At 48.6% G+C, this 21,693-nt stretch overlaps 1 long non-coding RNA gene across 1 annotated transcript in view; it reads left to right on the top strand.

Annotated features, from left to right (window-relative positions):
- Positions 1–4,674: 4,674 nt before the first annotated feature.
- Positions 4,675–21,693, top strand: part of LOC132650063 (uncharacterized) — a 56,140-nt gene continuing 39,121 nt past the window's right edge. Inside the window, exons 1-2 of the long non-coding RNA XR_009588416.1 lie at positions 4,675–4,851; positions 12,665–12,792. This is a non-coding gene — a long non-coding RNA (uncharacterized LOC132650063). The remainder of the gene's footprint in view (positions 4,852–12,664; positions 12,793–21,693) is intronic.

Genomic DNA, 21,693 nt, shown 5'->3' with positions numbered 1-21,693 from the left:
AGGGCAGTAGTCTGGGGAGAAAGGCCCAATACTGAGAGGAGTTTGGAGGTTGGCAGAAGATAGGACCTTGGAATGAATGCAGGGTGCTAGGTAGAGGTATAAAAGAACAGCAAGGGAGGAAGCCTGAGAAGGTCATCAAGAAGAGCTGTATATCAGCAGGCTAGGGGTAAGACACTGGAGATGAGGATAGAGTCTAAGGCAGATAGTATGTTAGGAGACTAACAGAGGGTCCAGGGATGAGGAGCATTGAAAGAGATTCATGGAGAAGGATTAAGAAACAGAGAAGGCAGAAGAGAAGGAAGGGTAGATGAGAGCAGAAGGATGGAACTCAGTAAAGAAAGGCATAAAGGAAGAAAGGGCCAGAAGGAGGGAAGGAAATGAGTCCAGGGCAGGTTCAGAGGGAGGGAGGGAAGAAAGAACAGAGGGAGGGAGGGAGAGAGAAGAGGAGCAGTCTGCTCAGGGGTGGGCATGAAACTTGGAGAAGGGAGCAGGATGAGGAGGAGAATGACAAGAATCTGTGAGTTTGTGTAGGAACAGTAGCTGCAGAGCAGGAGGCAGAGGCTAGCCAAAGGGCTGGGAGGAAGTAGAAGGTTAAAGAAGAGGAAACATGGAAATGAGAAGAGCCTGAAGTTAAATGGGAGGGTGGGAGTCTGGGGAAGAAGGCAGGAGACTGAGGATGGGGGTAGAAAATTTTTGGGAGGCCAGAAAGCTCTGGGAGAGCTGAAGGACACTAGGGGATAAGAGAGGACTCAAGGGGGCTAGGAGTTGGACAGAGGGCCAGGAGGATGATGTGTAGAGTAAAGCTTCATGAGAAGGGTAGAGAATGGGGAGTGACAGGACTCCTAAGGAGGTGAACGGGGGCTAGAGGCATAACATGACTGAGAAGAGAGGACTCAGACTTTGTAGAAGTCTAAGGAGTGAGAACCAGAGACTCTGTTTAAGGGGACGAAGTGGAGGATAGAAGGATCTAGAGAAGATAGAAGGAGAGTGAGCCAGAGCATGATGAGGAAGGTGAGGGAACAGGGCAAACGCAGGGCAAACATGGGAAGATGAAGAGGAAAGCCTGGAAGGTTTTGAATATTAGGAAGAGTCCAAGAGTCTGGGCAGAAGGGCAGGACCCTGGTGACCAAACAGAAAGGATCCTGAAGGTGAGGTTGGAAGGTTATATTGGATTTAATGGAAGTTCAGTAGACTGAGGAGGAAGGAGAGAGAGATGATGATGCTTCTAGTAGGTCTCTGTGGAAGAGTACAAGAGAACAGAATATAGGTGATGATGAGGAGAGGAGGAGGCACACCAAAATGGCATAATATGGAGCCGGATGCTAAAGGTTGAGGAAGAGAACAGAAGACTCAGGGACATCACAGGAGCTCAGGGAAGAAGCCAGACATCGGAATGTGGTTAAAAATGCAGGTAGCTTAGAATGGAGTCAGAAGGATGGGGCTGGAAAGAAGACAGAGCAGAGGCCATGAAGCTGGAGGTGATCTCAGAAGTCTAGAGGATTAGAAATCCTGGCTCTGGGAGCAGGATGATCAGGGAATGTGGGAAGAGGCACAGTGACTGAACAGGATGAGAAGAGGCTCTGGTTAGGGTAGCAAGATCAGGGGTTCTTGTGGTGTATGGGAGTGTGGGCCTTCTTAGGAGGGCAGCAGGAGGGTTGAATGCAGCGAGGGGAGATGAGTGATCTGTACGAGGGTAGGAGGACAGAAGGGCTGTGAGGTTCCTCGGCTTAAAAGCATAGCAAATGAGTACTGGGATAAATATAAAAATGGGGATCTGTGTATGGTTGTGGATGGGAAGGAGTGAAACAAACAGTGGGCGAGCATGAAACTAGGGAGGAATGCAGGAGGGACAAGGGTTGAGCCTTCATGTGTATCACATGGACACTGGAGGTGATAGGTAGCATATGTCTGGAAGACAGGAAATCTTTGGTTCAGTAGTGGGTTAGTCTGGGTCTAGTGAGAAGGCTTGAGACAAGGGAAAGAAGTTCCCTGAAGCAGTAGACTATTGAGCTGGGTGCAGTGGTGCAAGCCTGTAATGCCAGCACTCTGGGAGGCAGACGAAGCCAGATCTTTACACTCAAGGTAGCCTGATCTAAAAAGTGAATCCAGGACAGCCGGGGTTACACAGAGAAACTGTTTCTCGAAAAATAAAACATAGAAACAAACAAAACAGTAGAATATTGGGAGCTAGAAGAGTTCCCAGGGTGTGTCGTGTTCTGGAAGTGAGAACAGTAAGATCCACTGGAGGCTTAGGATATGGCAAGTGGAAAGCTAAAGAGGTCAAGTTGCTAAGGGCAGGGTAGCTGTCTAGGGGATGGCAAAGGTCTGGGGTAAAATGTTGGAGGATGAGGTTCAAGAAAATAAATGGCAAGGGAGGAGGGCTGAAAGCCCAGGCTTGGTGAATAGGACTCTGAAGTAAGGCAGAAGACTAGGTATCAGAGCTGCACAAGGGGACCAGAAAGGAGGGCAGAAGCCCTGGGAGAGTGGCAAGACTGCTCAGGACAGAAGGCAAGGTTCTTATGGGCTTATGTGGGTATGGGTGATCACAGTGAGTTCACAGGAGGATGGAAGCCTGGGGGCCATAGGGCAGTGATTCAGAGATGGTTCTAGGGTGTGGAATCTGTTGAGCATAAGGAACTCACACAGAGGCCAAAAGACTTGGGAGTAAGGCAAAAGATTCCCGGATATGTTAGAAGCATAGGAGAGCAGAGGGCCAGGAAGGGCTACAGGTCAGAGAGAAGCCTAAAATGCTAATGAGTGAGTAGGAGTCAAGTGAGGGGCAGAGTGCTAGAGAGGAGGGCTGCACTCTTGGCAGGGTATAAGGATGACAGGGCAGCAACTGACAGGATCAAGAGAAAGAGAGGGCTGAAGGCTAGGCATGGCACAGTGTTTCAGGAGGAAATGAGTGGTCTGAGGGGAAGTTGGGTTAGATGCTCCAGGGAGACTAGGCTGGTGTGGGAAAGAATGGTGCTAAGATTGTAGAGGAGGGGCCCTTCCAAGGGGAGAGTGGGAAGCTGGGGAGGAGGCAGGGAGCCAGGTCAGAAGCCAAGAGGATCTTACAACAATGGGAAGAGGCTCTTATGGATGGTGGGATGGTAGGAGGGACTGATGGAGGATAGGGAGGAGGACAGGTGAAATGAGCAGGAGGAACTGTGGGAGATAAGAAGGCAAGGATGTAGGCAGGGGCTTAAAGGATGTGGTAACAGACCAGGGGGTGGCAGGAGGATTAAGGTATCTTGGTGATCTGTGGAAGAAGGGTTTGAGAGCGGGCAGAAAGCTCACAGAAGAGTGGGAGTTTGATGTGGGAATATGTGCTTTAGTATAGAGCCACGATTTCAGGTAGACAGGCAAAGTCTGGGGATGGACATTTGTCTGAGCACTCAGGACAACTGTCAGACCCTCCATAGCCTGGAAATTTGAACTGAAGTACTCATATCATCTCAATAACAATCTACTACTCCAGTTTCAGAGGATCTGATGCTCTCTTTGGACCTATCTGGGACCAGGAGTATACTTGCCACTTTGAACATACACACACACCAAACAGCCACTCAGAAAGAATTGTAATAATTTTTACGTGTGGCTAATTTTTACTAAAATAGAAGAATAGAGGTGATGGTTGTGATGTTCAGAGAACTGAGTATTGGAAAGAGGCTCTGCTGAGAGTGGGGGACGTCCAGGGGATTCTAGGTGGATCTGGGGTAGATAGGAATTTGGGAGAATCAGGGGAAGCCAAGGGCAGACTTGGGAAGCAATATGAGGGTAATGGACCAGATTAGGGAAGAGGACAGGTGCTTGGGATGCCAGATTACAGGGTTAGAGCTTGAATTGGAGGCTCAGGGTATCACCATAGGAGTCTGGAGGAGGGAGAGATGACCATTTGTTGATTCAGAAGCTATGGAGCAGGCCAAAGTCAATGAAGGAAGACATGAGGCTTAGGATGAAGGTAGGAGGTTCCAGGAGGTCCTGAGGGACATGAGGATGTGTGTAGACTAGGAAGAATATGAGAGGTGAGTGGAAAAACTTATCCAGATAGGCTGAGTACAGTGTATCCAGGAGGCCCAGTGTAGCCTAGAAATTGTGGACTCTGGGCCCAGTGATATCAGTCAGGATGGAAGCAGAACTAGGACTCAGCTTTGTGTTCCTGACCCATGATGGCTACTACTACTCATGAAGGCTCTGAGTAGTCTGTGAGCTTCTATTTTCCCTGTCCCCTTGACTGCTTTTGTTTGTCTGCCCTTGCTTTGAGATGGGGTGGTGAAGCACTTGATTTGCAGTCTGTATTGCAGGCAGAAGAGCTTCAGTCAATTCTGAATCTTGACCTTGTTTTGCCATGTGTTATGAACTCTTCATGTCCAGCACTGTCTGCTCAGAGGTGCTGTTTCTGATGTTGTCACATGTTGTCGCCCAAAGTTAAAAGCAAACCTGTGAGTTCTATACATCAAACACTGCTTGGCTGCCTCCTGTTTCTGTTGGGTGCCGTATTGTACCCTGGGTGGGAAAGTGGGTGGCCATAGCACAGCAAGCTCCAAACCAAGATTGCCATTCAAGAGCTGGAAAGGGAAACCTTTCCTTCTTCAGAACCCCCTTCCAGATCAACCTTGATAGGACCACCACCCTCTGCTTCCTCCTCCTTATCCCCCACACACTAAATGGGAAATAGTTGAACGGATCCAGAATGTTCCAGTTGGTCTCATCCATGCTGTTCAGTAAAAAAGTCTGAATCAAAGGCTTCTCTTTCATTTTAGGTTCTGCAGTCAAGAAGTAAAATTCAAGCCAAACCTCAAGATTAAAGAAAATGAAACAGCTCTCTGAAGCCACACTGTACAGCTCAGAGACCTCTCTGCAGTAGTAAGTGGTAAAGTTCTCATGGCCTTTCGGCAGGCAGCTGGGTAGGAGCTCCTGACAAGAGGAGCAGCCCACCAGGTGCTGGAACTCAAAGACGACTGCTTTCCTGTCATGGTTCTGATCTCTCAGAGCTCCATGCTGAGAGGTTACCTAAGAAGCCTGGAACTATAGGGCTGAGGTGAGGTGGGGCTAACCAGTGGACAGGAGGCAGGAGGATGTCAGAGAGGAGGGCTGTAAAAAGACTCCCCTTCAAAGGATGGAGGGCAGTGAAATAGGCAGTAGGAAGGAAAAGCCTGGGAAGGAAAGGAGAAAGAAAGCTTGGGAGAAGGACAGGATAACAGTGAGGAGGACACGAAGTCCAAACACATTCTAGGAAACTGGACAAAGTCAGGAAGATTTTCAGGTTGGGTATAAGCTGGAGGAATAAGGTAGGATGTTCAGGGGTACTGTAGAACATGTCAGGAGGGTGAGGGATTGTATTGAGAAGGAGCACAGCAAATCTGGCTAGAGGAGGGGTCATGGTTTGTGAGAGCAGCCTGTTGATGAGGAAGACAAAGTGTCATACAAGTCTGGGTTAGGGTATGAAAAAGAGGGTGGAGGAAGGTGAAAAGAAGAGTGAAGCTGAGGAGTAGTCTGAAAGGAAAGCTGGAAGCTGGGCAGGGGCTGGGAGCCTTGGTGGTGGGAGGAGTTCAAAAGGCTGGGGATAACAAATGCTATAGAGGACACATGGATGAGGAGAAGAGAGCACAGGAAGGATGTGAGAGGCAGGAGGAGACTTGGGGGGTTGAGGGGGGAGTAAAGCCCAAGGCTTGTTTTGGACAGTTCATAGCTTGAGGGAAGGACAAATGGTTAGTGACGAAGCAGAAGGTTGAGTGGAAGATATGATACTATGAAAGGGTTAAGTCTACTGTGGAGAGCATGAGGGTTACAGTGAGGGAGAGAGCTTGTGGAAAGACAGAAGACTGAAACCCTGTACAAGAGGCTATGGAGTAACAGGGCTAAGATCGGGGTCTGGGGAAGGTATGGAGTATGGGAAGGAACCTAAATGAGAGCAGAATGTTGGAGAGGGGCAGGGACAGAGTACAAATGTGGCCTGTGGCCAGACACTCAGTAAAGTATAAGGGTCTGGGGAAGCCAGGAAGCTGAGGAAGAGAACAGTAGGCTCAGGAGGAAAGCAGAAATGAAATAGATGGCTAAAGAAAGATGGAAGGTTAAGGGAAGACAGATAGATGGTTTGTGAAGGGCAGAAAGATGGGGAGCAAGACAGGTGGCAAGGGAGGAAGGTAGCATGATTCACATCCAGTCAAGAACAAGAGGCTGGAGAAGAGGCTTCAGGGGAGACAGAAATTATAGGATAAGGACAACAAGGAGGGGGTAAGAAGGGTAGAACACTAAAGGAGCTCAGATGGTTCTCTTGTAGGATAGGAAGCTGGGGAGAAAGCCCAGATGTTTAAGAAATGTAGGAATTTCAGGAGCTAGGCACTAGGTGGGGGGAATAAAGGGATGAGGGGGCTGAGGAGAGAGCAGGAGTTGAGGGGAAGAGGACTGATGGAGGATGGGGATCAGTAGAATGGCAGGAAGCTCAGGAGGCAGGAGGAAAAGGCTAGACAACACCCAAGTATAGGAAAATAGTTAAAAGCTGGAAGGAGGCTCAGGAGAGTGTAGGAGGTTCTAGAAAGGCCTTGGATGTGGGAGATGATGTTAGAAGGATAGAGTGGGTGTTTAAAAGATGTCAGAAGACTCATGCAGGGAGGAATAGGCTGTTTATGGCCATTGTTGGAGAGGTGGGCAGGGATGGGGAGGTCGGGAAACAGGTCAGGTAAAGAGAGGCTAAATGAGGCAGATGGCTTAAGAATAAAGCAGTAGGCTAGGAGCACAGGCCTGGAGGGCTTTAGAAGGAGGCTATAGGAAGAAAAGAGGGTAGTAGTCTGGGGAGAAAGGTCCAATGCTGAGAGGAGTTTGCAGGTTGGCAGAGGACAGGACAGTAAGGACCAAGGCAGGGTGCTAAGAGGAGGTGTAAAAGAACAGCAAGGGAGGAAGCCTGAGGAGGTCATCAAGAAGAGTTGTATATCAGCAGGCTAGGGGTAAGACGCTGGAGATGAGGACAGAGTCTAAGGTAGATGGTTTGTTAGGAGACTAACAGAAGGTCCAGGGATGAGGAGCAGTGCAAGAGGCTCGTGGAAAAGGAATAAGAAACAGAGAAGGCAGAAGAGAAGGAAGGGTAGATGAGAGCAGAATGATGGAACTGAGGAAAGAAAGGCATAAAGGAAGTCTGGATGGCCAGAAGGAGGAAATAAAATGAGTCCAGGGTAGGATCTGAGGGAGGGAGGGAAGGAAACAGTGAGGTAAAGAAGGACAGGGGGAAGGAACAAGAGAAGAAGAGCAGGCTGCTTGGAGGAAAGCATGAAGGTGGGAGAAGGGAGCGGGATGAGGAGGAGAAGAATAAGGATCTGTGAGGGTGTGTAGGAACATTAGCTGCAGAGCAAGAAGTAGAGGCTAGCCAAAGGGCTGCGAGGAAGTAGAAGGCTAAAGAAGAGGAAACATGGAAATGAGAAGAGTCTGAGGCTAAATGGAAGGGAGGGAGTCTGGGGAAGAAGACAGGAGACTGAGGAAGCGGGTGAAAACTTGATGGTGGTAGAAAGCTCTGTGAGAGCTTAAGGACACTAGGGGATGAAAGAGGGCTCAAGGGAGCTAGGAGTTGTACATGCGGATAGGAGGCTGGTGTGTAGGGTAAGGCTTCATGAGAGGGGTAGAGAATGGGGAATGACAGGACTCCTAAGGAGGAGAAAGAGGCCTAGAAGCATAAAATGGCTGAGAAGAGTGTACTCTGAGGTTGAAGTCTAAGGAGAAGTGGTCAGAGACTCTGTTTAAAGGCAGGAAATAGAGTATAGAAGGATCCAGAGAAGAAAGAAGTATAGAGAGAGCCAGAAGAATGTTGAGGAAGCTGAAGGAACAGGGCATACTCAGGGCAAACATTGAAAGATGAAGAGGAAAGCCTAGAACGTTTTGAATATTAGGAAGAGTCCAAGAGTCTGGGCAGAAGGGCAGGATCCTGGTGACCAAACAGAAAGGATCCTGAAGGTGAGGGTGGAACGTTATATTGGATTTAATGCAAGTTCAGTAGACTGAGGAGGAAGGACAGAGAAATGAGGATGATGCTCGTCATTTTCTGGGGAAAAGTACAAGAGAACAGAAGAAAGGTGATGAAGAGGAAAGGAGGAGGCACAGCAAAGTGGCATAATGTGGAGCAGGATGCTAAAGGTTGAGGAAGAGAACAGAAGGCTCAGGGATATGACAGGTGCTCAGGGAAGAAACCAGACACTGGAGGGTGGTGAAGAATGCAGGTAGCTTAGAGGAGAGTTAGAAGGATGGGCTGGAAAGAAGACAGAGCTGAGGCCATGATGCTGGAGGTGACAGGGTACCAGAGAAAAGTTATAAATGGACTTGTCAGCAGACACACCAGGAGGTTGTTAGTAAGGAAAATAGGAAGGGTATCATAAGACTAGAGAAGACCTGGCAGAAGGTGAACTGTTTGCTGTACCTGACTAGTGCGTGGTGTGCACAGGTTCTGGAAATAAAGAAGTCAGGGGGAAAGAGGCTATTGGGGAAACGTTAAAGGCTATGAAAAAAACACAGGCTGGGTCAGAAGATAAGGAGGTACACTGTGAGGGTATCTAGTTCCAGGAGGTCCCCAGAGACACAAGGACATGAGTAGACTAAGGATGATAATCATAAGGAGTTGAGGCTCATAGTGGGGACCAAATGTTCTTAGGAGAGATAGAGGCTCTGGGGAAACAGAAGGGTAATGAGGATGGGGTCTAAAAAGAGTAGGGAATAAGGGTCTGGAGAAGCACAAGATTGTGAACGAGATTTGGAGGGTGATGGAGAGGAGGGCAGGAGACACAGCGGGTTGCTGTAAACTAAGGGAATGCAGGAAGGACAGGGTGAACACATATAATGGGTAGAGGCCATAAGTGGGAAGTGAGGGCCAAAGTCTAGGAGATTGGAAATGCTAGACCAGAGGATAGTGGGAAAAGCCTTCTTCGGCTGAGAAGTTTCAAAGGAAGAAAGTGTTTACCTTGGGGAGCGTAGGAAACTAGCAACCAGAAGCATTCCCAGGTATCTAGGAATCTGGACCAGGAGGGTCCAGCTGAAACTCAGTAGATGGAGAACAGAAAGATAGCTTGTTGGAAGGCTATAGGACAGTATTGGTGACTTCCTAAAAGAGAAAGCCTGGGCTCAGTTGTCAAGAATGTTGGGGGAAAGAGGGCAGTGTCTAGAGAGGAAGTCAATAGTGTCAGGAATTCTCTGTCAGGGGCTGAGATAAGGGAGAAATCTAGGTGTCAGGGCTATGTAAGGAGACTCGAGATGTCTGAGAGGATGGCGAGACTGTGCAGGAGGATAGGAGGCTGAGCGTGTGCCTAGGGAACTGAGGAAGTCAGGATTTTGGAGGGAGAGTAGTAGGCAAGGAGGATGACTGGATGATGAGATATGCTGGGTGTAGAGGGCTAATGTCTGGGGTTTTATAGGTATGTGTGGACGCACAGGGCTTTGACATGAGTCTGAAACTACTGGAGAAATTCAGAGACCATCCTGGGACACAGTGTTCCTCGTGACAGGATACACACCAAGAGGATAAAAGGCTGGGGCATAAAACAGGAGGTTCCTGGAGACTTGGGAAGGGCAGAAGAGCTTAGAAGGACAGGGAGGAGGACAGGGACCTGGAGAAGAGAAGGCTACAGAGAGAGTAGGAGTCAAAGGGAAGATCAGAGTCCTGAAGAGGAAGGCTGCATACTTGGCAGCATGGCAAGAAGACAGGGATACAGCAAGGAGAAAATTGAAAGGATTGGAGTAAGCAACAGCAGGCTAGTTCACATATTGTACAAGGTTTTTGGAATTTATGCTGGAGAAAGGATCTCGAACTAGGGAGGATAGACACTAGGCTGGATTATGTGGGCAGAATAGAGATGGAGGATGTAGAGGAGGCTTCTGTCTGGTTTGGGAGAATCAAAACTGTCGAGGAGCAGAAACCTGGGAGGAAAACAGGAGTTTCTCTGCAGAAGGATTGGAGGCTCACATGATTGGTAGACTGTCAGGAAAGGACAGACATCTAGAGAAGAGACCAGGAGGATGTACAGATGCGCACAAAGCAATGTGGGAGAAAATGGTGAGGATGTAGGCAGGAGAAACATCTGTGATAGGAGGCTTGTGTTTGACTGGAAGCTGGGCCTGTCAGAAAAACTGGGGAAGAGAAGACAGATGGGAAGGGAAAATGGTAGCCTCTTCTCATAGAAATGGTAGCCTGCTGTAAGAAAGTAGGCTGGAGACTAATTTCAAGTTCAGAGAGAATGAGAAAGTTTGGGGCTGGACATTTGGCTGAGCACTAAGAACAACAGTCTTCTCTTCTGGAGGCCCTAAAGTTGGATTCCAAGTAGCCATATGAGGCTCACAACAGTCTGAAACTGCAATCCTGAAGAGATTCAACACCCACTCCTGGTCTATATTCACTTAACATTTAGTGCATGTACACAGGCAAAGACAGCACTCAGAGAAAATTGGTACTGCTTCTTGAGAAGTAATTTTTAGTAATAGGGAAGAGTTTAGTCTATACTTGTGATGTTTGGAGAACAATACTGGAAGGAGGTTCTGGTGTGGATGAGATTCTAAATAGGAGATAGAGGAACATTTGTGAAAGTTAGGAATTTGTGTAGAGGGAATTGAGAAGGGGCAGGTTGCATTGCTATGGCAGGGTAAAATACTTAGATGAGGGAGAAGGGAAGGTACCTAAAGAGGAGGGTTTCAGGATTAGAGCATGAAATGGATGCTAGCATGTTGGGCAAGGAAGTCTTGTGTGGAAGTCATGGAGTCTGTTAGGCCAAGAAGGAGTGGAGGGAACTGTGCATGGCAATCTTTAATTTCAGCACTAGGGAGGTGGATGCAGGGAGAGCTCTACATTTGAGGACAGACTAGTGTACTGAAAAAGTTTCAGAACACTGGGATACACAAAGAAACCCTTCCTCAAAAAACCAATCCTAATCATCATCATCAGCAGCAGCAACAGTAGCATCATCAGCAGGGGGACATAAGGTCTAAGCAGGAAGACAGGAGATTGTAGTTGAGGGTAGCAGGTTCCAGAGGTCCCAAGGGACATGATCACTTGAGTAGCTTGGGGAGGGTAGCAAGAGATCTGCAGGCTTCAGGTAAGGGTTGGTTGGTCCTGAGTCTCTAAAGAGCATCCCTAAAGACACAAAGATGTTGAGTGACTGGAGCTAGAAGACAGGAGAAGGAGGACAGGAAAAATAGAAGCCTGTGTTAGTGGGATTATAGAGAAGAGTGGAGGAGACAGGGTTCACAAGAAACTAAGAGAGAATGATTGAAGAACAGTGTGGGAGGATGTTATGGGGAGCAGCAGGAGGTTGTGAGAAATGGAGAAGTCTGCAAAGTTGGAAATACTGTATCTAGGGGAAGGATTCTCAAGAAAGGGTCAGATTTTTGGTAAGTGGGAAGGATCAGAAGGGAATGAAGGTCCTGGGGAGAGGAGGATATTGTTTTACCAGAAGCTGTCTGAGGGCTTCTAGGAATCTAGGTCTCCAAGCCAGCAAAATCCAGTGGAGGTTTAGTGGTGGAGAGCACCTTAGAGAGGTGGTCATTTGGCTAAGGACATAGTAGCTGGCTGGGTAATGGCCAACATTTACTTTGAAATGTTGGAGGCACAAGGGTAACAGAGCAAATGGCTGGGGAGGAGGGATAGGTCTCCAGACTCAGGGTTCAAAGGTGGACTAAGGCAGAATCCTAGGTAGCAGGCCTTATAGGAAGACCAGAAAGAGGGGAGAAGTCTGGGGATTATGGCTGGACTTTTCAGTAGGTCAGGAGACTCAGGGATCCTAGGAGCCCAAGGGGAAGACAAGACATTGAGAGGGATGAAATAGAATAGGAGGAAGACAGGACACCCAGCCTGGGCACAGGTCTGCAGAGGAGGAGGACAGGATTCCAGGTCCTTAGCAGTCTGGGAGGAAGTGCAGGCTTTGGTGGGAGCATGGAAGCCTTGTTGGAAATTGAGGCTGTTCAATAGCACAGTGCTGTTGATGAGGTCAGGGCACTCATAGGGAAGATAAATGAATTGGAAGTGGTAGCATGATGGGAAAAGACTAGTTGGCCAGAAGGATAGGATAGTTCATAAGGGCCAGAGAGGAAAGAAGGCTATGGGAGAGTATGAGCTTAGAAAGAGGGAACACAGTGCCAGAGATGTATTAGGATACCAGGAGGACAGGACTGCAGCCAAGAGGAGAATCACAGGATGGGAAGGAGTCATTCCAGGGCATTTTGTGTTCAACATGTAAGTTAGGAATCCGAGGGTAAAGCATGCTACTTATTTCAGAGGAGATCATGAACCAGAGAGGGTAAGCACTCTGCTGTGTTTATAAGCAGGATGAAGGTGAGGGATGCTGAGGAGGGTCCTGTCTAGAGGAAGTGTCAAAAGCTGGTATTGACAGGAAGCCTGGGAAAAGATCAGGGAGTTCTTTGCAGGAGGAGAGGAGTCTCCCATGGGTGGTAGGATGGAAGGAAATAGCAGAGACCGAGGTAGAAGGTCTAGATTGTGTGGAGATAAGCAGGAAGCAATGAAGCAGGGGAGGAGGAGCAGGATTTAGCCTGGAGGCTGAGTGAATCAGGGTGAGGGAAAAGACACATTCATAGGATAATAGAATCTTGCTGTAGAAATGGTTCAGGAATTAGGACAACCATTTTGGGTAGACAAGGCGATTCTGGGTGTGGCTATCTCCCTCAGCACTCAGGACTACTCTCTGCACCTCCACAGGCCAAGTCTGATTCAAAGGACCCACATGGGCTCAGAACACTGTGAAACTTCACTCCCATTGAATCAGCAATGTCTTCTACAGTATCCTGGAACCATTTTACACTTGCGTGCTGAGATCATGTACAACGGTAAGGTGGCCATTGAAAGACAATTCAGTGACTACTGGAATTAGGAACCACTGTACGGTGGAATTTTAATTGAGGATAGGGAAGGGGAGAGGGGTGGAAGTCTTGGGAAGCTTAGAGTGCAAAGGAAAACTAATAAGCTTAGAACAGACAAGAGGAAATTTTCCTATGGAAATGGGACAGAACATGAATTTGAGGCTTGGGTCTGGGCAAAAAAATCTCACAAGGAAGGCAAGATGCAAAGACTGGTCAGGAGGATAGGAGAACTGCATAAGAGTAACACACCCCAAGAGGCAGGTATGTTGACCGATGAGAATATTATGAAAGTTGCAATCTGGGGATGAGGTTGAATGATCCTAAGGATTCCTGAGGATGTGGGAAGGCAAAAGGATGGTGTTAGGCCGCTGAAAAAGAGAAAAATCAGAATAGGGTAAAGAAGAATCCCAGGAAACATGTTATCAGGTGGATAGAAAGGAGGGCAGGATACACAGAGTCACTGCAAAACTCAAAGGACAGATACAGGATTGACAGGTCTTGAGCAGATGTCATTGGTAGAAATGGGAAGTGATGACGGAAATCTGGAAGACTGGAGATGTTCAGTGTCAGGATGGATGTTAGACAGAGAGTAAGAATTCAGAACAGTTAAGAAGCCTGGGAGGATGGAAGGAAGTTCATGGGTAGAGCAGTACATGGTGTTCCAGAAGCAGAACAGGGTATCTAGGGTTCTGCTATTTTCCTGAGAACATCCAGTTCAGACTTGGGAAGCAGAGGGCAGAAGGGAAAGGTCAGTTGGATACAGCTTCCTAGGTAAAGAACCACATCTGGGTTGAAGTGTCAGAGGTGCAGTGGTATGGGGGCAAATGGCTAGGGTGTAAGGTTAGGGCCTCAGGACTCACTGGCCAGAGGCTGGGGGAAGCCATAAGTGTAGGCATCCGTGTTGTGTAGGGCGACGTCAGGGGAGTGCAGAAGTCTCCTTAGGACACCCTAAAGCTCAGTGTGTGCCTAGGCAGAGAGAGGAGATTGGGATTTTGAGAGAGATTAGAGTTGCTGAGAATGATAACACTATGGCCTGTGTGAGTGCAGGCTACCAGAATGGAGGGCATGAGGGTAGAGGCTGTGAAGGCTCTGAGGATGTACAGTGAGTTCATGGGATTCTAGAATCCTGAAGGAGAGTGAGAGACTGTCTGAGGAGGGTAAGACAGTCACTCCTAAGACAGGAGCCTGGGAGTGAGGTAGGAGATTCAGACTCTGGAAGGCTTGGAGGAAAGGAAGGCAAGGGCCAAGGATGAGAAGCGAAGGCTAACAGGAAAAGAGAAGGGATGTGGAGAGCAGAGTGCTGACATGGAGGGCAGGATATCTGGGGGTCAGGACAGCTACCCACAGGGGACTCTGGGTGGAGAGAGCACAAAGTGGTTTATGAGTGGAGTGTTACACATGGAGGTTAGGAGTGTTGGGGGAATATAGGATTGGTACTGTAGGGTGGATTACCTAGGGATAACCTAGGCAGGATTGATATAGGATGGGGAGGAAAGAAGGATGGGAATGAGGGATGCAGGGGAGAGTCCCAACCTTAGTGGAGAATCAAAACTGGGAGAGATGAGGGGGACGCCAAGAGAACGTCAGAAGGAGGTGGTGTATTGAACTGATGGTAGCTTAGCAGGAGGGACAGAAAGGAGGCTAAGAGGACAGGTGTATGTGGAGGTGAGCTTGGGCTCTGCAGGAGGGAAGGAGGGTGAGAATGAGAGCAGGAGGACAGGACCGGTGGCATAGTAGAAGGTCTGGCATTCGGAAGGAGGTTAAGGAGAAGGTCGGGGTTCTAAATAGAAGAGGTTAAAACAGCTGAGACTGAAGGAGAAGCTTCATGGAATGTTGGAGCCAAAAGTTCAAACAGCCTAGGGAAATCTCATGCTAGAACCATGGGTCAGAATTCAGGACGATAATCTGCTTCTCCAGATGTCCAAGGTTCACTTCCATGTACCCTCATGGGATCTCAAATACACAGGCCTCTCCCTTCCCTAGGGATTCGCTGTCATCGTCCAGACTTCTTTGGGACCACCAGTGTATCTGTTACTTAGACCAATGGCACCTGCAGAGCTAGTCACAGAGCTTTTGTAATATTTTTAAAGAATAGGCAATATTTTAATAATAGGAAAGATGTTCCTTTACTGCAGTGATAGTTGGGACACTGAGTACTGGGGGGATGTTCTGGTATAGATTAGGTACAGGGAATATACTAGGCTATTGGATGGTAGGAGTCTGGGGAGGAGATCAGGAAGCCAAGGGAAGCTTAGAATGCTATAGGAGGGTGACATGTAAGCCCAGACGAGAGAAGAGACAAGGTGCCTGCAGAAGGAGGACTTTAGTGTCAGAGCATGGATTGGACGGTCAGGGGGAGAAACATGTCTAGCAAGGAGGTCAAGACACACCTTGATAGGTCCTGCAGCTTAGTAGAGGTGCAAAGAGATCAAAGAAGACAAAAAGTTCAGGGGGAGGGCACCAGGTGGCAGCAGGTTCCTAGGTTCAGTAGTAAAGGATCAGATAGGTTGAGGAAGCCATCAGGAGGTTGAATGGAGGGGATGGGGGCCAACTGATGTGTAGGAGAGTAGGAGGCTGTGGGAAGGCAGAAGGATGATGAAGACAGAGGCAAAGCGAATTTTGTAGGGGAATAGTGAAAAGCAAAAGGCTGACAATGATGGTAGGGAAGAGTAGCAGAGCAAGAAGCTGAGAATGAGTGTAGAAGGGACAGAGGGTGAGCAGGTGTCATGAAGAGGAGGAAGAGGCTGGAGGTGATGTTAGAAGTCTAGAGCATTAGAAATCCTGTCGCTGGGAGCAGGATGATCAGGGAATGATAGGAGATGGGCATGTGGAAATGATGGGAAGGAGAATGAGAATGATTGGGAGAGGAGGACATGGGGTACCCAGTAGTCCCAAGTTGTATAGGAATCAGAATGTGGCGTCAGGAGGATCCAGTGTAGCGTTGGGAGTTGGAGGCTGAAGACGAGACTGAAGGTCTACTCATCACTTAATGGTCATCACCCAGTGGCCATTACACAATGACTTGTTATACTGTGATAGCAAACAATGGCCATCGCACACCGTGTCCATGACATTGAAGACATACTCGGTGGTCATCAAAACGTATGACAACACAACACAACTAGGTAGTGAAAAACAAATTTGAGTGAGCTTTGAACAGGGTGAGGGTCAGTCGTTGAAATGGCTGGAGAGGAGTCAGAAAGCTCATTGCTGCTGGAGAGCAGACTGAGATAAGGCAGATATGTAGGTATCTGGGCTGGGTAGGGAGACTGCCAAGAAAGGGAAAAGTCTGGGGAGTTTGGGAAGTTTCTACTCAGGAGAGCAGGAAGCTCATGGTAAGCTGATGAGGCCAAAAGAGGTCAGCATGCTGATAGAGGGTAGCAGACTGAAAATGACAGGATGGGCAAAGAGAAGTTAGTTCCCCACATTGGAGGGTAAGAGGTTGGAAGCTTTGGTGGCTGCAGGGATGTGGAGGGAGTTTCTGAGAGAATGGAAGCTTGGGTTCAGAGCCAAAGAAATACTGAGGGCACAGTGGCGTTGAGGAGGACAGAACTCTTCTCATTGGGAGGAAAAAGGTCTGGTGAGAAATGTAGGAAGTTGAGGGAGATGTTGAAAGGCTAGTAGGAAAGAAGGGCAGGGTAGACAGTAGGGGCCAGGGAGGGGAAGAGAAGGTTAAAGCATAAAAGCCTAAGAGAGGCCAAGCGTTGGAGAGAGGGGCAACATTTTTGTTAAGATAGTAAGAGGACAGGGCACCAACAGACAGAAGCTTCAAGGGGAGCAGAGATCACAAGGGCAGTGAAGGTCATGTGTTAAACCAGGAGGTGAGAAGACTGAAAGCGAAGAAGGTTTGGATTCTCCTCGGAGGATACTGAAGCAGAGAAATTAGCCGCTAGGCTGTAGTGGAAAGGAAGAAAGAGGATGAAGAATGGAGGGAAGGATGTCAGCCTGTGAGGGAGTTAAGGTGGTGAAGCATGGGAAGATGAGGGGGACGGCTCTGCAGGATAGGAGGAGGCTCAAATGAATGGTGACATGGGAGGAGATACAGAAAGAAGGGTAGAGTGGAGGGCAGACATCTGTGGAGGTGAGCACGAGGCACTGTGGGAAGAAAATTAAACATGTAGACTGGAGAATGAACGTTGTAAGGCCTTCATGTTCAGGCTGAGGAGGTCAGGTAGCCCAGGGAAGGTAAAGAGCTTTGTGAGAAGGCAGAAACCCCTTAAGCTCCATCTGCAAGAAAGCCCTAATTGGGGGACAGAGGAGGACATGGAAAGGGGTCAGATAGGAAGTCAAAGGCAGCTTAGGATACTGTGTAAGGCTTGTCTCAAGGAGGCTTTCAGTATCAGGGTATGGGTTGGAGGCTGGGAAAAAGCACAGGTGCCGGAAGAGTAGTTCAAGAGGCTCTCGCTGTGGTCAGGAGTGTGGGAAGAGCCACAGTGACTGAACAGGATGAGAAGAGGCTCTGGTTAGGGTAGCAAGGTGAGGGGTTCTTGTGGTGTATGGGGGTGTGAGGATTCTTAGGAGGGCAGCAGGAAGGTTGAATGCACCGAGGGGAGATGAATGATCTGGAGGAGGGTAGGAGGACAGAAGGGCTGTGAGGTTCCTCGGTCTAAAAGAGTAGCAAAGGAGTATTGAGAACAGCAGAAAAATGGGGATCTGTGTATGGGTGTGGATGGGGAGGAGTGAAGCAAACAGTGGGAGAGCATGAAACTAGGGAGGAATGCAGGAGGGACAAGGGTTGAGCCTTCATGAGTTTCACATGGTGGCTGGAGGTGATAGGTAGCATATGTCTGGAAGACAGGAAATCTTTGGTTCAGTAGTGGGTTAGTCTGGGTCTAGTGAGAAGGCTTGAGACAAGGGAAAGAAGTTCCCTGAAGCAGTAGACTATTGAGCTGGGTGCAGTGGTGCAAGCCTGTAATGCCAGCACTCTGGGAGGCAGACGAAGCCAGATCTTTACACTCAAGGTAGCCTGATCTAAAAAGTGAATCCAGGACAGCCGGGGTTACAGAGAGAAACTGTTTCTCGAAAAATAAAACATAGAAACAAACAAAACAGTAGAATATTGGGAACTAGAAGAGTTCCCAGGGTGTGTCGTGTTCTGGAAGTGAGAACAGTAAGATCCACTGGAGGCTTAGGATATGGCAAGCAGAAAGCTAAAGAGGGCAAGTTGCTAAGGGCAGTGTAGCTGGCTAGAGCATGGCAAAGGTCTGGGGTAAAATGTTGGAGGATGAGGTTCAAGAAAGTAAATGCCAAGGGAGGAGGGCTGAAGGCCCAGGCTTGGTGAATAGGACTTTGAAATAAGGCACAAGTCTAGGTATCAGGGATGCATAGGGGGAACGGAAAGGAGGGCAGAAGCCCTGGGAGAGTGGCAAGACTGCTCAGGAGGACAGAAGGCAAGGTTCCTAAGTGCTTATGTGGGTATGGGTGAGCATAGTGAGTTCACAGGAGGATGGAAGCCTAGGGATCCATAGGGCGGTGATTCAGAGATGGTTCTAGGGTATGGAAGCTGTTGAGCATAAGGCACTCATCCACATGCCAAAAGACTGGGGAGTAAGGCAAAAGATTCCCGGATATGTTAGAAGCCTACGGGAGCAGAGGGCAGGGAACGCATACAGATAAGGGAGAAACCTAAATCTAATGAGTGAGTAGGAGTCAAGTGAGGGGCAGAGTGCTCGAGAGGAGGGCTGCACTCTTGGCAGGGTATAAGGATGACAGGGCAGGAACTGACAGGATCAAAAGAAAGAGAGGGCTGAAGGCTAGGCATGGCACAGTGTTTCAGGAGGAAATGAGTAGTGTGAGGGGAAGGCGGGTTAGATGCTCCAGGGAGACTAGGCTGGTGTGGGAAAGAATGGTGCTAAGATTATTGAGGAGGGGCCCTTTCAAGGGTAGAGTGGGAAGCTGGGGAGGAGGCAGGGAGCCAGGTCAGAAGCCAAGAGGATCTTACAACAATGGGAAGAGGCTCTGAATGTCTGGTCAGAAGAGCCGAGACTCAGGCAGGGAGGATTAGGCTGTTTATGGCCATTGTTGGAGAGATGGGGCAGGGATGGGGAGGTGGGAAAACAGGTCAGGTAAAGAGAGGCTAAAGGAGGCAGATGGCTTAAGAGTAAAGACATAGGCTAGGAGCACAGGCCTGGAGGGCTTTAGAAGGAGGCTATAGGAAGAAAAGAGGGTAGAAGTCTGGGGAGAAAGGTCCAATGCTGAGAGGAGTTTGCAGGTTGGGAGAGGACAGGACAGTAAGGACCAAGGCAGGGTGCTAAGGGGAGGTGTAAAAGAACAGCAAGGGGGGAAGCCTGAGGAGTTCATCAAGAAGAGTTGTATATCAGCAGGCTAGGGGTAAGATGCTGGAGATGAGGACAGAGTCTAAGGTAGATGGTTTGTTAGGAGACTAACAGAAGGTCCAGGGATGAGGAGCAGTGCAAGAGGCTCGTGGAAAAAGAATAAGAAACAGAGAAGGCAGAAGAGAAGGAAGGGTAGATGAGAGCAAAATGATGGAACTGAGGAAAGAAAGGCATAAAGGAAGTCAGGAGGGCCAGAAGGAAGAAAGGAAATGAGTCCAGTGCAGGATCTAAGGAAGGGAGTGAAGGAAGCAGTGAGGTTAAGAAGGACAGAGGGAAGGAGCAAGACAAAAGAAGAGCAGGCTGCTCGGGGGAAAGCATGAAGCTGGGAGAAGCGAGCAGGATGAGGAGAAGAAGAATAAGGATCTGTGAGGGTGTGTAGGAACATTAGCTGCAGAGCAAGAAGTAGAGGCTAGCCAAAGGGTTCCGAGGCAGTAGAAGGCTAAAGAAGAGGACCCATGGAAATGAGAAGAGTCTGAGGCTAAATGGAAGGGAGGGAGTCTGGGGAAGAACACAGGAGACTGAGGAAGCGTGTGAAAACTTGATGGTGATTGAAAGCTCTGTGAGAGCTGAAGGACACTAGGGGATGAAAGAGGACTCAAGGGAGCTAGGAGTTGTACATGCGGATAGGAGGCTGGTGTGTAGGGTAAGGCTTCATGAGAGGGGTAGAGAATGGGGAGTGACAGGACAGCTATGGAGGTGAAAGGAGAATAGAGGCATAAAATGGCTGAGAAGAGAAGACTCCCAGGTTGTTGAAGTCTAAGGAGAAGGGGTCAGAGACTCTGTTTAAGGGCAGGAAGTAGAGGATAGAAGTATCTAGAGAAGATAGAAGGAGAGAGAGAGCCAGAAGTATGATGAGGAAGGTGAGGGAGCAGGGCAAACTCAGGGCAAACATTGGAGGATGAAGAGGAAAGCCTGGGAAGTTTTGAATATTAGGAAGAGTCCAAGAGTCTGGGCAGAAGGGCAGGACCCTGATGACCAAACGGAAAAGAGCCTAAACGGTAGAGTGGAAAGCTATAGTGGATTTAATGGAAGTTCAGTAGACGGAGGAGGAAGGACAGAGAGATAATGATGCTTCTGCTCATTCTCTGGGGAAGAGTACAAGAGGACAGAAGAAAGGTGATGATGAGGAGAGGAGGAGGCACACCAAAGTGGCATAATATGGAGCAGGATGCTAAAGGTTGAGGAAGAGTACAGAAAGCTCAGGACAGGACAGGAGCTCGGGGAAGAAGCCAGACACTGGAGGGTGGTGAAGAATGCAGGTAGCTTAGAGGGGAGTTAGAAGGATGGGGTGGAAAGAAGACAGAACTGAGGCCATGATGCTGGAGGTGACAGGGTACCAGGGAAAAGGGATAAATTAACATGTCAGCAGACACACCAGGAGGTTGTTAGTAAGGAAAATAGGAAGGGTATCATAAGACTAGAGAAGACCTGGCAGAAGGTGAACTGTTTGCTGTACCTGACTAGTGTGTGGTGTGTACAGGCTCTGGAAATAAAGAATCAGGGGGAAAGAGGCTAGTGGGGAAACCTCAAAGGCTATGAAAGGATACATAGGCTGGGCAAGAAGATAAGGAGGTACACGTTGAGGGTATTAAGTCCCAGGAGGTCCCCAGAGACACAAGAACATGAGTAGACTAAGAAGGGTATCAGAGGGAGTGGAGGCTCAAAATGGGGACCAAATATTCTTGAGGAGAGAAAGAGGCTCTGGGACAACAGAAGGGTCAAGAAGATGGGGTATATAAAGAGAAGGGAATGAGAGTCTGGAAAAGCACAGGTTTGGGAAAGAGATTAGGAGGATGATGGAGAGGAGGGAAAGAGATACAGGCAGTTGCTGTAAACTAAGAGGGAATGCAGGAAGAACAGGGTGAACACATGTCACGGGTAGAGGCCAGAAGTGGGAAGTGAGGGCCAAAGTCTAGGAGATTGGAAATGCTAGACCTGAGGATAGTGGGAAAAGCTTCCTGCGGGGAGAAATTTTTTGGAGGAAAGTGTTTTCCTGGGAGAGAAAAAGACACTAGTGACCACAAGCAGTCCCAGGTGTCTAGGAATCTGGACCAGGGGGGTCCAGTAGAAACTCAGTAGATGGAGAACAGAAAGATAGCTTGTTGGTAGACTATAGGACAGTATTGGTGACTTCCTAAAAGAGAAAGCCTGGGCTGAATTGTCAAGAATGTTTTGGGGGTAAGAGGGCAGTGTCTAGAGAGGAAGTCAATAGTATCAGGAATTCTCTGTCAGGGGCTGAGATAAGGGAGAAATCTAGGTGTCAGGGCTGTGTAAGGAGACTCGAGATGTCGTAGCAGATGGCAAGACTGTAAAGAGGAAAGGAGGCTCAGCGTGTGCCTAGGGAACTGAGGAAGTCAGGATTTTGGAGGGAGAGTAGTAGGCAAGGAAGATGACTGGATGATGAGATATGCTGGGTGTAGAGGGCTAATGTCTGGGGTTTTATAGGTATGTGTGGACGCACAGGGCTTCGACATGAGTCTGAAACTACTGGAGAAATTCAGAGACCATCCCGGGACACTGCGTTCCTCGTGAC

Source organism: Meriones unguiculatus, chromosome X (genome assembly GCF_030254825.1).
Source record: "Meriones unguiculatus strain TT.TT164.6M chromosome X, Bangor_MerUng_6.1, whole genome shotgun sequence".
Lineage (NCBI taxonomy): Eukaryota > Metazoa > Chordata > Mammalia > Rodentia > Muridae > Meriones > Meriones unguiculatus.
The sequence above is the reverse complement of the archived record's forward strand: the minus strand, read 5'-3'. Positions and strand labels throughout refer to the sequence as shown.